At 36.6% G+C, this 12681-nt stretch overlaps 1 pseudogene across 1 annotated transcript; it reads left to right on the top strand.

Moving 5' to 3' along the window:
- Nucleotides 1–4176: 4176 nt before the first annotated feature.
- Nucleotides 4177–5400, top strand: LOC308558336 (proteasome subunit alpha type-3 pseudogene; annotated as a pseudogene). The gene has a single exon. The product of its transcript is annotated as a proteasome subunit alpha type-3 pseudogene (transcript).
- Nucleotides 5401–12681: the final 7281 nt, after the last annotated feature.

Here is a 12681-nt window from a genome sequence, read left to right as displayed (position 1 = left end):
CGTAACCTCCTAATCCTACTCCTAGAATTTATCCAAGAAAAATGAAAATCTTTGTCCACACAGAGGCATTTTTGCAAAGTTTATATCAACATTATTAATAATAGCCTCAAACTAGAAAAAACTCAAATGTCCATCAACTGGTGAATTAATAAACAAAATGTAGTATATCCGTATACTTTATTGGAATATTAGCCAAACCTCAAAAGGAATCACCTACTCTTATACACTATAGCTTGAATGAAATGAAAATCATTATAGGTTTAAAAAGCCAGATGCAAAAGACTATATATTTTATGTCTCCATTTATATGAAATGCTGGAATAGGGAGACCTATACATACAGAAAGTGGATCAATAATTGCCTAGGGCTTCAGAAAGTGGGGGCAGCTGTAGAAACACGGGGAATGACTGATAGTGGGGAGGGCATTTCTTTGGGGAGTGATAAAAACATTCTAAAATTGATTGTGGTAATCACTGAACAACTCTGAATATACTAAAAGCCAATGAACTATACATATTTAATGGGTCAATAGTATAGTGTGCAAATCCTATCATAATAAAGTTTTTTGTTTGTTTTTGTTTGTTTGTTTGTTTTAGAGAAAAAGGGATGAAAATTTGTAGGACAGGAAACAAGAGGAGCCAGCAAAGAGTGGGAAAGAGAGCAGGAGTGAGACAGGAAGCTGGGCGTTAGAAACTGTGCCCTGGGAGCAAAGGCAAGTTTCAGGATGGGTGGAGTGAGTGGCTGAGGGGTTCACCCCTAAGTCTACCCGGAGGTCAATGCTTGATGAATATTGGAAGATAACTCTTGACAGAATCATTAAGGAGGAGCAGCATCAATATTGGCGACTACCATGATTAACCAGGGCCTTTCCGGTTTTTTTGAACATGATAGTAGAGAGAGAAAGGAAATTCCAATGATTACAGAAATCAAGTGCCTCATCATCGATATGAGTGGGGTCTCAGTGTAGATTGAACTTGATTTCCAGGAATCCTGAAATAAAGCCGGCTGAAGGGGGCCTGGGATTCTTATTGATGATACTCATTCTCTTCCTCCTACTATGTGTAATGACCATGAAGTTGGCAGAGACTGATCCCCAGAGACAAGCCCTGATTAGCCTTAGCCAATCTGAGTGAACCCTATCTCCTTGGCTATAGTACAGACCTACCCTCCCCCATAAAATGTTCTGCTTTTTACTAATAGTTCTTGAAAAGTCATACACCATTTACAGACAATCCCTTTTTCCCACGTGAAGCTTTTCCTTTTTACCCTAAAACACACTGAGCAAATAATAGACTAGTAGAAGTAATAATAAAAGAAATAATAAAACTTATTTTAGAAATAAAAATAATAAAAGCCATAAGTGAGTAATATCTTTGAGATTATGATTACAGGCAAATACATGCTCATCAATTTACTCAACACAACATTTTTGTATTCAGCGAATATCATATGGATCTAATTTGAATTGCGTGCAATGTTTAGATAAACCCAAAACAATTGACTTCGCTTATGGATGCCAAATGAGAGGGATAAAGAATTTGCAGCTTCAACAGCTCTTTTTGTGAACATATACTATTTCCATATGTTTCAGAGCATTCTTTTGCTCAGCTCTGACTTAATCCTAAAAGTGGTTTTCTATGATGAAACTTTTAAGTGCAGTTGAAGTACAAAATCAAGAGTCCTAAAAGGCTGAACAGTTGATGAAGAAAATGGTACAGAAAGAAAAAGAATAAATAAACAAACCTTATTATATCCCTAACTTATAAATGAACTTGCATTTTTACTTTTAAATTATTGGATTTTTAAAAGTTATGTATATTTGTTTGCATTTTTCTATTGCTATATAAAATAATCAGAAGTCTTGAGTTGAGATGAAATCACAATTTTTCTTTTAAAATTAATGTAAATATGTTTTCCATTTAGTGACTTTTGGGATCAGGGGTTTCAGGAAGGAATTAGTCATTAATCAAGGGACAGGTGTGTTTCAAGCCACTAAGTCAATCAGAGTGTTTTATTTCTCTGGTTATAGGAGTTTGTGCAGTGGTTGCCCACTGGGAAAAGTTCAGGAAACTCACTTTATGGTTAGGGAAGGGACTGGATCTCTTCACCAGAATGTGGGTAATGAAGTATGTAACTCTGCAAGTAGCTGGCAGCCATTCTGTGACCATGTCAGGGAGATAGATGGATTTGGATTTAAGCTGACATCATAAAAGGCAGAGTGAAGAGACAGAAATAATCTATGGCTTTGATGATATAATTTATCTGCCAACTCAAACTAAACAGAAAATCGCCATATTTCTGGAGTTTCTACTTATGTCTCTTTAATGCAAACTGACCTGGGTTTTCTATAAGTTACAACAGGAAGTATCATAAATTGGGTCTTCTGTTTCTAGAAGTATGACAGACTACATGTGCAGAGAAATCCCTTCAGGACGTATAAATTTAAATGTTTTTTAAATCTTTTTCAGAGCATAGCTGAGCTGGAAGTTAAGAAACAGAAATAGAGGAGACAAACAATGAGAAAGTGTGATTCCATGAGGATTAGGTGAACACTGGAGCTGACACCATCCCTGAGAGTATCAGCCAATTATAATGGCCACATGTGGGTTTTAATGGCCATGTGTTTGAGAAAGAGAAGCCAAACCAGGGGCCAGAGCAAAGTGGAAGGTAGGGCCAGAGATACCTGCATGAAACCAGGATCACTTCAAGAGCAGTCCCCACCGTGGGTGAATAAGAAAACAAAAGTGACCCATGGAAGGAAAGATGCACGTCTCAGCTTTCCCTCTAACGGAGCAGGGGGAAAAGTCTCCTTTGAGATTTCTTAACCACAAACCATACTCACATGGGTTTGCCTCTGAAATTTATATTTCCTGAGAAAAATCCAAACTGAACAATTGAGTTTAAAGGGATCTTAGGTTGGTAATGCCTCAGGTAACACTGTTATAAAGATATGCACTTTAAATGCAGGTCTCAAAGAATTCCTACAGGTAGAAATCCAAGGATTATGAAATCACAACAAAAATGATGAACACAAGAGGAAACAAGCAACCATGAACAAAAGTCATCATAAATAACATCTGCAGAAGCAGCGTACATTAAGAAAAATACTGCATTTCAAAACTTCTGGAATGCAGCCAAAAGTCTTGAGGGAAACTGAAAGCCAAAAACACTTATATTAGGGGAAAAAAGCAAAATTCAAAGTCCGTTGCATAAGCATTTATCTTAAGACATTAGAAAAAAGAAGAGTAAAATAAACCCAAAATGTAGAAGGAATAAAATAATAAAGATGAGAGCAGAAAAGTATGAAGTAAAAACAAAGATATAATGAGTTTACCAAAAGTGGTTCTTAGAAAAAAATTAATGAAATTGGCAAGCCTCAGGCAAGATTGGTTACGGAAACATAAGACACAATTCAACATATTAGGAATGGTAGAGCATAACTAAAAAGGGCAGAGAGATCAAAATGATAATGAAATAGAAATAACTTTAATGTGAAATAAACAAAATGCTTTAAAATTTTACCAAACTTGACTCAAAATTGATGAAAAAATAAAAATAGTTATTAGTAGTTATCAAAACAGTTATCAGTAGTGCAAAATTCTCCCTTAAAGAAAATAGCAGGACCAGATGATTTTACAGCAGAGTTCAACGAAATATTTAAAAAAAACAGGTAATTCCAAACCTAAATTTCCAGTTAACAGAATAAAAGGGAAGGCTTTCCAATTCAATTTCTGTATCTAATTTATTTTGTTATAAACAGTAAAGAGAGTATAATAAGGGGGGAAAACAGGCCAATAAATACATATATATGTATGTATGTATGTATGTATGTATGTATGTATTTAATATGTTTTTATTGATTTCAGAGAGAAAGGGAGAGGGAGAGAAAGAGATAGAAACATCAATGATGAGTCATTGATCGGCTGCCTCCTGCACGCCCCCTGCTGGGGATGGAGCCCACAACCCAGGCATGTGTCCTGACTAGGATCAAACTGTGATCTCCTGGATCATAGATCGATGCTCAACCTCTGAGCCACATCAGCCAGGCAAAACAGGCCAATTTTAATGCAGGAGCAAAAAGCTTTCTAAAGAAGTGCAAATTGAATCCAGTAGTGCACGAAAAGGATCCTCTATCATCACTGAGTTGCACACATTCTAGGAATACAAGTTGATTTAACATTAGAAAATTTATTAAGTAATGTATCTATTAACATATAAAAGGAGAAAAATGATATAATTTAAACAGATGCAGAATAAGCAGTTGATAATATTTAATAATTATTTCTAATACAAATTCTCAGTGGACAAACTATAAAAAGGAATTTCTTTAACTTCAACAAGAGTGTACAGAAACCTTATAGCAAACATTATAATCAATGGTAAATCATTATAGTTGTTCTCAATATAACTATTTCTATTCAACATTGGACTAAATATCATAGTGCAATAGATTTTTTAAAAAGCCGTAAGATTTGGAAAGTAAATTATTATTCAGAGGTAATATGATTGTGGACAAAATGGAAAACCCAAAGGAATCTACCCAGATATTTATAATTAATCATAGATTTTAGCAAAGGTACCAGTTACAAGATCAATAATCAAAAGTCAGTGGCATGGAAGCCCTACACATTCCGCTGGTTTTCAGCAGGATGAGTTCAGTGGACACCAGGTGTGACCTGTCAGCCTCTACATTCTCTCCTGATGGAAGAGTTTTTCAAGTTGAATATGCTAGGAAGGCTGCGGAAAGCAGTAGTACAGCGACTGGAATCAGATGGCAAGATGGTGTTGTCTTTGGGGTAGAAAAATTAGTCTTTTCTACACTTTATGAAGAAGGGTCCAACAGATGACTTTTTGGACATGTTGGAATAGCAGTGGCAGGTCTGTTGGCAGATGCTTGCGCTTTAGCAGACATTGCAAGAGCAGAAGCTTCCAACTTTAGATCCAACTTTGGCTACACCGTTCCACTGAAACATCCCGCAGCCAGAGTGGCCATGTGTGTACACACAGGTCCCCTCCACGGGGCTGCCAGCCTCGGGCTGCCGTGGCATGTCAGGGCCTTCCAGGGCGAGTGACGGCGCGCAGCTCTGCACGCCTGGCCATCGGGTGTTCCGCGTGGTTGCTGGGGCTGTGCTGCCGGCAAGGCAGGCAAGCCGCCGAGGCAGAAACGGAGGAGCTCCAGATGAAAGCCTGGCCCGCCGCGACGCCGGTAAAGCAGCGGCAAAAGTGATTGACGCAGCACACGGTGAAGTTAAGGATAAAGCTTTTGAACTGGGGCTCGGCTGAGTTGGTGAAACAACTAAAGGAAGACAGGAAATTGTTCCAAAAGATATAAGGGAAGAGGCAGAGAAATATGCTAAGGCATCTTTGAAGGAAGATAAATCAGATGATGACGATATGTAACATTTTCTTCAGCATTTATTTTAAATCTCGAATACAGTTCCCATGTAGCTATTTAGCCCCTTGGATTAGTACATACCCACTGACCAGTTTTCATTAAATTTTTGTCTTGTAAAAAAACAAAAAAGTCAGTGGCATTTTTGTACGCCAGCAACAAATAGCTAGAAAATGAAAATTAAACAATATACTATTTATAATAGATAGAAATGTAAAAGTACCCAAGAAAAGATGTTAACAAAAAGTATGTTAAAAAACATGTTTTTGTTTGTTTTATTTTGTTCTTGTTTTGGTCATTTGTGCTTTAATCCTTAAAACAAATCAAAGTGAAACTAAGCTGTCATTTATGTGGGGTTCCCGAAGGGAGTGGAGGTAAATGGAAACTTCTTAAATAGGCTGTTAACCAATCCTTATTTTTAGCCCCAACTGTATCCCACATCCAGAATTACTAGGGCCGCAAATTATTGAATCTTTGAGGATTCTGAAATGCAAATTAGTGGGCCTCTAGTCTTTCCCAATGATGGTTTATTATTCAGCTTTCTTTCCTCTGCTAAATTAGTTACTGCTTCCAACTACCGTCCAGATGCCACTGAGGCCTTTCTTGCTCTCCTTGTCTTGGAGGGTTTAAATTCCTCCCTTCCGACCTCCTGTCCCACACCTTACCCCCAAATCCCTTTATTACTACTTGAGAGAGGTTCTGGAAGGACACAGAGGAGGGTGTATGTATTCAGTTCACTACTTTTACCAGATGCCCACTTTAACATTCTATGAGCATATCCTGATGACAAGTAGGTATTCACTCAGAAATCAAATAAACGGCTTATTTACTTGGTAACTAAGGAAAAATTATGTTTTGCTTTGTTTGTCTTGTTTGCAACAGGGCAGATTGTTCCTAGAAACTCGAACCAGTGGACGGCAATCACATTAATTGACTTGGCCGATATACTGAATTCATTTAACCTAGGTCGAGGGTATTATTAGTGAGTCAGGGTCAAATCTAACAAACGGGTTACAGAGAGGAACGAAAATGTTGCTCTTCGGAGCCTGTTGAAAAGTGGCCTTCCTCTCACAGGGTGAGAAAACCCAAGGCACTCTGCCAACTGCCTCAAAAAGCAGAAGTGCCTCATGGTGCTTTTGTAAGGCACGTAAATACGGCCTGTAAACAAAGCAATGATTTAGCCCTTCCCTTCTTCCTGAGACTGAAGAAAAGGTACAAAGCAATGGCACGCCTTTTGGATTTCGCCGTTCGCAACTGATGTTTAATATAGAGTTTGCTCCTGCTGTTCTTTGTGAGGTGTTTCATCTCACACGCGCACTTCAAGGTGATTGCTTACAATTCACACCGTTTTAGAAATACTTTCTAATGATGATTTTAAAAGATAATAGTTATAAGAACTTCACTAATTTAGGCTGTGGATTCTTATCTATAGCTGAACAAAATTACACTCTAATTTCCTTAAACTTCTAATTCAGCACAGAGCCGAATCTTTCCTTTCATCTTCAGATCCTCTGCCCTTGAGAGCAATCTAATCCTCTACGATTTTCTTCTCTTTAACTCCTTCCTTCTCAGGATCTCAAATCATGAACCTTTTTCTCAGAACTTGTCAGTGAGAGTCCCATAACACATCTCGGGCAGCATTTTAAATGTTAAAATAATTGATCTAATGACCACTGATCTAGGTGGTTAGGATTTTGTTTCCGCATGTATCACAAGGTGCCCCGTGCCCTTGGAAAATACCTTAGCCCCAGTTTTTCCCCCCTTGTGAATGAAAATAATAGTATTTATAATCTGTCTCTTTATCTGTGTAAATAAAGGTGTATAAGAAGATAAAAATATCAGCATATATTATTGTTCCCAGGTCATGATACTGAGGACTGAAATATTATGAAAAAGAGAATAAAATAAATGGGAAAGGGGGAAAAGAATGATGTGAATTATTAAAAAGAACATAAAAAGTGACTCTTCTAGAGGAAAGTATAACAGACATTTTTAAGAAGTGTCTGTCCAAGTAAGTGATGTAGGAAAATCACCATGAACTGCATAAAACAGGCTTAACAGAAAGACTGAAAAAAAACAGCAAATAAATAAAAGGAAAACATTATCACAGTTGGCAAAATGCAAAGTGAAAAGCTTATTTCATAGAAATAATTATTTTAAACATGGTTAATAGAAGGTATTCTTTAATGTTCAGAAAAGAAAAAATGCCATGCTGCTGTATTTATACTTAATAAAAAGACATAATATACTTAATATATTTAATAGAAAGACATAATCTCTTTCTAAAATTCCAATATATTGCACCAAGAGCCATAACATAAAATGGCAATGATATCTATTTTCATTTGGTGATTTTCCTCATTAAAAAGAGAATGCCTTATTAGTGTATTAGTATTACAAAGCTAAATGTTCCAGTACAGTAATTTTTAAAAGGCACCTGTACCTTACTACAAGTTGCTTCACATAGGATTAGCCAATGACAATGGCCTGTTTCATTGACCAGCTTTCTAAATTTCAGGTGTATCTGACTGGAAAGCATCAGAGAAAAATCTATACCAAACTTTCAAAACACAGTTACTCTTTACACTCCCCAAATTGTCTAAAATTGTCTAAATGGGAGGAGTAAGAACTGTAGTGTGTTGTTTTTTTAATTGCATTTCATTCAGAGAGAGAAGAAAGTAAATGACATGTAACTCCATTAACAAAGTGTCAGGCTATGGATCTTAAGGTTTCCTGTCAGGTTCTGGTTTCAGCACCTCTGTCATTAACCATACACTTTTGATCAGGACAGCTTAATCTCTCCTGGACAATAATATAAAGATGTAGAACTAGATGATAGCCAATGTTCTTTTCAATACTCCTGCAGTCCTACCATCTTCTAGCAAAGCCTTTTTCTATTTTTGTAACCAAATCACTTAGGATGGAGTTCAATCCTTACCCACCCCATATAGAAATCCAGTCTAAACCAAGTAGTAGGATAGGGAAGCTCTAGGGTGTGTGTGTACATAATCACACTCCATGCCCGCAGGGTTGGAAACATAGTTATATCTGATGATATAAAGCAGCCTTGAGCTGGTGATAGGTTATCATTAAAAGGATTAAGGCTTACTTTGACTCGGGCTGACATCCAAAAGCTAGATTTAATGTTAACAGCTGGAATGCTGCAGAAAATAAAAAGGGTGAGACAAATGGAGTTAAATTAGAGCAAGTGGGTGTTAAAGGCATGTTGGAATTATTTCCAACTTAGTTTAGAAATGTCTCATTCAAAGGCTAAAAAAGAAGAGCTGGCATAAATTCTCATCTATGATTATAAAATACAGAAAAATTCCTTAGGTGGAAAATTTTATCTTTCAAGGTAAGAACTGTGCCATTGAAAACTTTTTTTTTTGTTTGTTTGTTTGTTTTTTGAGAGAAATGACTAATCCTGGAGCCTTTTTAGCACTTTTCAGCTTCATAGCACTTGAAAAACATGCTAATACTTAAAAATCACGTAGACCTGTTAAGTCTCAGGAGGCAGATTTATTTTTCTTTCAGCATATCTGCCGAAAATTAACTTACACGTCTGAGTAGCACAGGTTAAGGCTGATTCAAAAGCTTTTTGATGGCTGTCAGGGGGGTACCTCAAAGTATAGTCGGTGAGCTGCAGGTCATTGATAAGAACCAGGATATAAGCACCCACAAATTCTTTTCCACCTGCATCTCCATGCTCTGTGGACCATCTACATTTGAGTCACAATGGGGTTGGGAGTTAGGGGTAGAGGGTACATAAAATGCAAATTTCTGGGCCCTAATCCAGACCTACTGGAACTCTGAGGATGGTACCTGGGAACAAGCACCCTGAGTGATTCTCATACTTACCAAAGTCTGAGAAGCACTGGCCTATTTTGTGACCATTCTCAATATTCTCTAGACTAGATCACTCATTTCATGGGGGAAAAACAAACCAACCAACCAAAACCACACTTGTTCAACACTGGCCTACACTCAGTTGGGTGGTGGGAATCATAAAAACATGAGATCTTCCCTCTAGAAGGTCTAGTATGTCACATAAACATAAACAAATATGTGCCCATGTTCGCTCTGTGAAATGCCTCCATTACCACCCTCCCTGCTAAATTCCTTCCTTTCCATTCTCAAGACCCAGGTGGCATATTTCCTGCCCTTAACCCCCTCAGGTAAAGTTGATTTTATACTCCTTTGGCCCATTATTTGGACTCACTATGAAACACACAAGCTGTAGAAGTGCTATTACAGCACAAGTGAAACTGTCTCCCCTGTAAGACTGTTCATTTGATGGGCAAAAAGAATTTATCATTTATCCCTGCTTCCTGGTACAGTGCTTGGTACATGGTAAATACTAAATAACCCTTGTGTGCTCATAGCGAGTTCACAGGACTTTGGGAGGTGATGGAATTTTAAAAACATGAATTATGGAGAAATAGTGAAATTAAAACACAAGATGGTTTTTGAGAGCCATAGAGATCTACATTGGACATAATAGGCACTTCGAGGGATGCTTTAGTAAATCCATTCCTTCTATGATAACTTAAAGGGTGAACCTGAGAAGTTCAAGAACTATAAAATATAGGAGCTTGACTTTTCTCCTCTTTAATTTCTGAGGGTTCAGCAAAGGCAGTTAAATACCTGCTAGTTAACTCAATGCCTTTAAGAATGTTGATTTTCACTTTCAGCCATTACCTTCTTAGTCTCCAGTAAGTACAAGTATAAAGATTGTAAGTTTCCTTAATAATTCTTTGATGCACATGAACTGTGTGCAAACAAACATATTTCATATTTTCTAGAATTGAAACACTCTAATATTTTTAATTACAGACTCTACACCCCCTTGTTTTACATATTCTTCTACCTTTAGGCTTTACAATCTATGGTTTACATGTTATACTAGTAATTGTCATTATATCCTGCTAAGTTATTGTATTTTAGTGATTCTAAGATGACAATTTTCCCTCAAAATTTTCACATGGCAGAAATCAGGATTTTCTTAAAATTGATCATATCTTATTTTTAATGAACTCTAGTAGCTTTATTCTTATCAGTAGTGACCCTAAGCAACTTCAAAGATCTCAAACACTATATCTAAAGCTCACCAAAAAAAAAAAAAAAAAAAAGTATTTACTTGTAAGAGAAATAAAGAAAAAATTCAACAAACTTCTGTATTTATATATTCCAGGGATAATATAGGAAACACAACACTTTATTTCCTAAGTGATTCTATGAAATAGACCACAAAGTTTAATGTATATCTTTATCTTTTCCCTTCATACTTGAATCAATGACTCTGTGAATGGTATTTCTTCAGAAATTAAAGAATTACTGCAAGTGTTTTTCCAAATTACATACACCAGGAACTCCTCTTTGGGTTAAGGAATGTGGCCCATGTCAGAAATATTTGAATGACATGGGAATCCCCAGAACTAGAAAGTGAGATGAGCCTTGGTAGTTAAACTAGTTAAAATGAACACATAATGGATGCAAGTAGTCATCTGTAGAAGTCATCCAACCTAAGAAATGCTTTAATTTAACCTGGCTGGAAATCTTCAGCAATCAAGGTGATTAGAGGGTGATCACAAAGGAGCAAGTCCAGAGCAGAGATGGCAAATGCCAAAGTTTCCATAACTGGACCCATTCTTGGGAGGTGAGATGAGAGAATTCTAGCAAAAATTTGTAGAGTTTCTCTCTCATTGAATAGACACTGAGTCTGACAGATCCAAATATTTTAATCTTGAAAAGATTATATTTCCTTTCATGAGGCAGGGGTAATTTACAAGGTTTGACCATATCCTAAAAAACTCACTGTGCTCTGATTTTATTCTCATCAAGAAAACTGATACACTGCCCATAGGTTTTTTGTTTTTTTTAAATCAATAATGCTTTCTATTGATTTAATAGTGGGTTTTCAGGAAAAATGCATATATCAATGTTGGTACAATATATCTGATTTAAGAAACATTGAACTGTGAAACACACAACTAGAATGAAAGAGCTATAGTGAGCAGAGATTGTTACTTGATTTCTCCAACATCTATTTTTCCTTTTCTGCTTAGTAACAACGTACTGATTTAATTCAGGACAGCAACACATGTGATCATTTATAGATTAAAATTTTCAGGCTCTCTTGTACCAGTTATGATAATAAATTCTAGTAAATGTGATATAAGCGAATTCCAGTGAAGATCTGTTTCCCTTCCTCTTTTGCCTTCCTTGCTCCCTCCCTCTCTTGAGCTTCCTGAGATATGGAAGTCATGGCTCAAGTTTTAGCATCAGGGGCTTTCAAACAATTTTGAAGATGGGAGCTACATAGTGAAAATAGTAGGACAGAACTGAGTACAATTATTCAATCCACCACAGTTCTCAATAAAAGCCTGTTAGATGAATATAGTAGCAGTTAAAGGTGACATGTATGGTAACAGTCTAACTGAATTAGACACTGCAAATGCCAGAGAAATACCAGAAAATGCGTACAAAAAGATTCTGAGAACTGTAAAGGTGAAGGTAATCAAATCAGGGGCAGAGTGATGTTTGGATATTTATGGCGTATGAACCAGGACCCGCAGGAATGATGAGGGGAGCAAGTGGAGACAAAGGAGACGTTCCAGAGTCAACAGGGTACTACAAAAAAAAGTATACCACCACCTCAGACAGGAACTAAAAAATCATTTGTTGGTTCCAAATGAACCTGGGCTAGCTACCATCTTAATCCCCCCCTTACCAAAACTTTATCATTACTTCTTTTTTCCTTTCTTATGGCTATTTATTATTCATATTTTTATCTTTTCTTCTTCTTTTAAAGAAGACCCTTTAACATTCCTTGTAGCATTACTTCTTGAGAAATATTTTTTCCTAAGAAAAATATAGTTCTGATTTTATAAGGATATTCTAAAACCTGATTCACTTTATGGAAATTCACTTTGACAGAAAGCATCTACTTTGCTTGGAAATAGTATAGTAATGAACCAGACAGAAAACTTAGTTTCCCCAAGTAGCTAAGCAACATCCAGAGAATGATTTAAGCACTAGGAAGAATAGAGATCTAAGAATAGTCACCACTTGGAGAGAGGAAATATAGCATTATGATGGAGAACACAGGCACTAGAGCCATTTATCGTGGGTCCAAATCCCAGCCCAATCACTTTATAAAAAGGGAGTGATAATAACTATACCTACTTCATAAGTTATTCATGAGAATTAGATAAATTAAATGGAGAGTGATGAAAAATAATAAGCACTTAGTAAACATTAACTATTATCATAGGCAGATGTTTCTATCT

Source organism: Miniopterus schreibersii (genome assembly GCF_964146895.1).
Source record: "Miniopterus schreibersii genome assembly, chromosome: 6".
NCBI lineage: Eukaryota > Metazoa > Chordata > Mammalia > Chiroptera > Miniopteridae > Miniopterus > Miniopterus schreibersii.
This window is presented reverse-complemented; position numbering and strand designations above follow the sequence as displayed.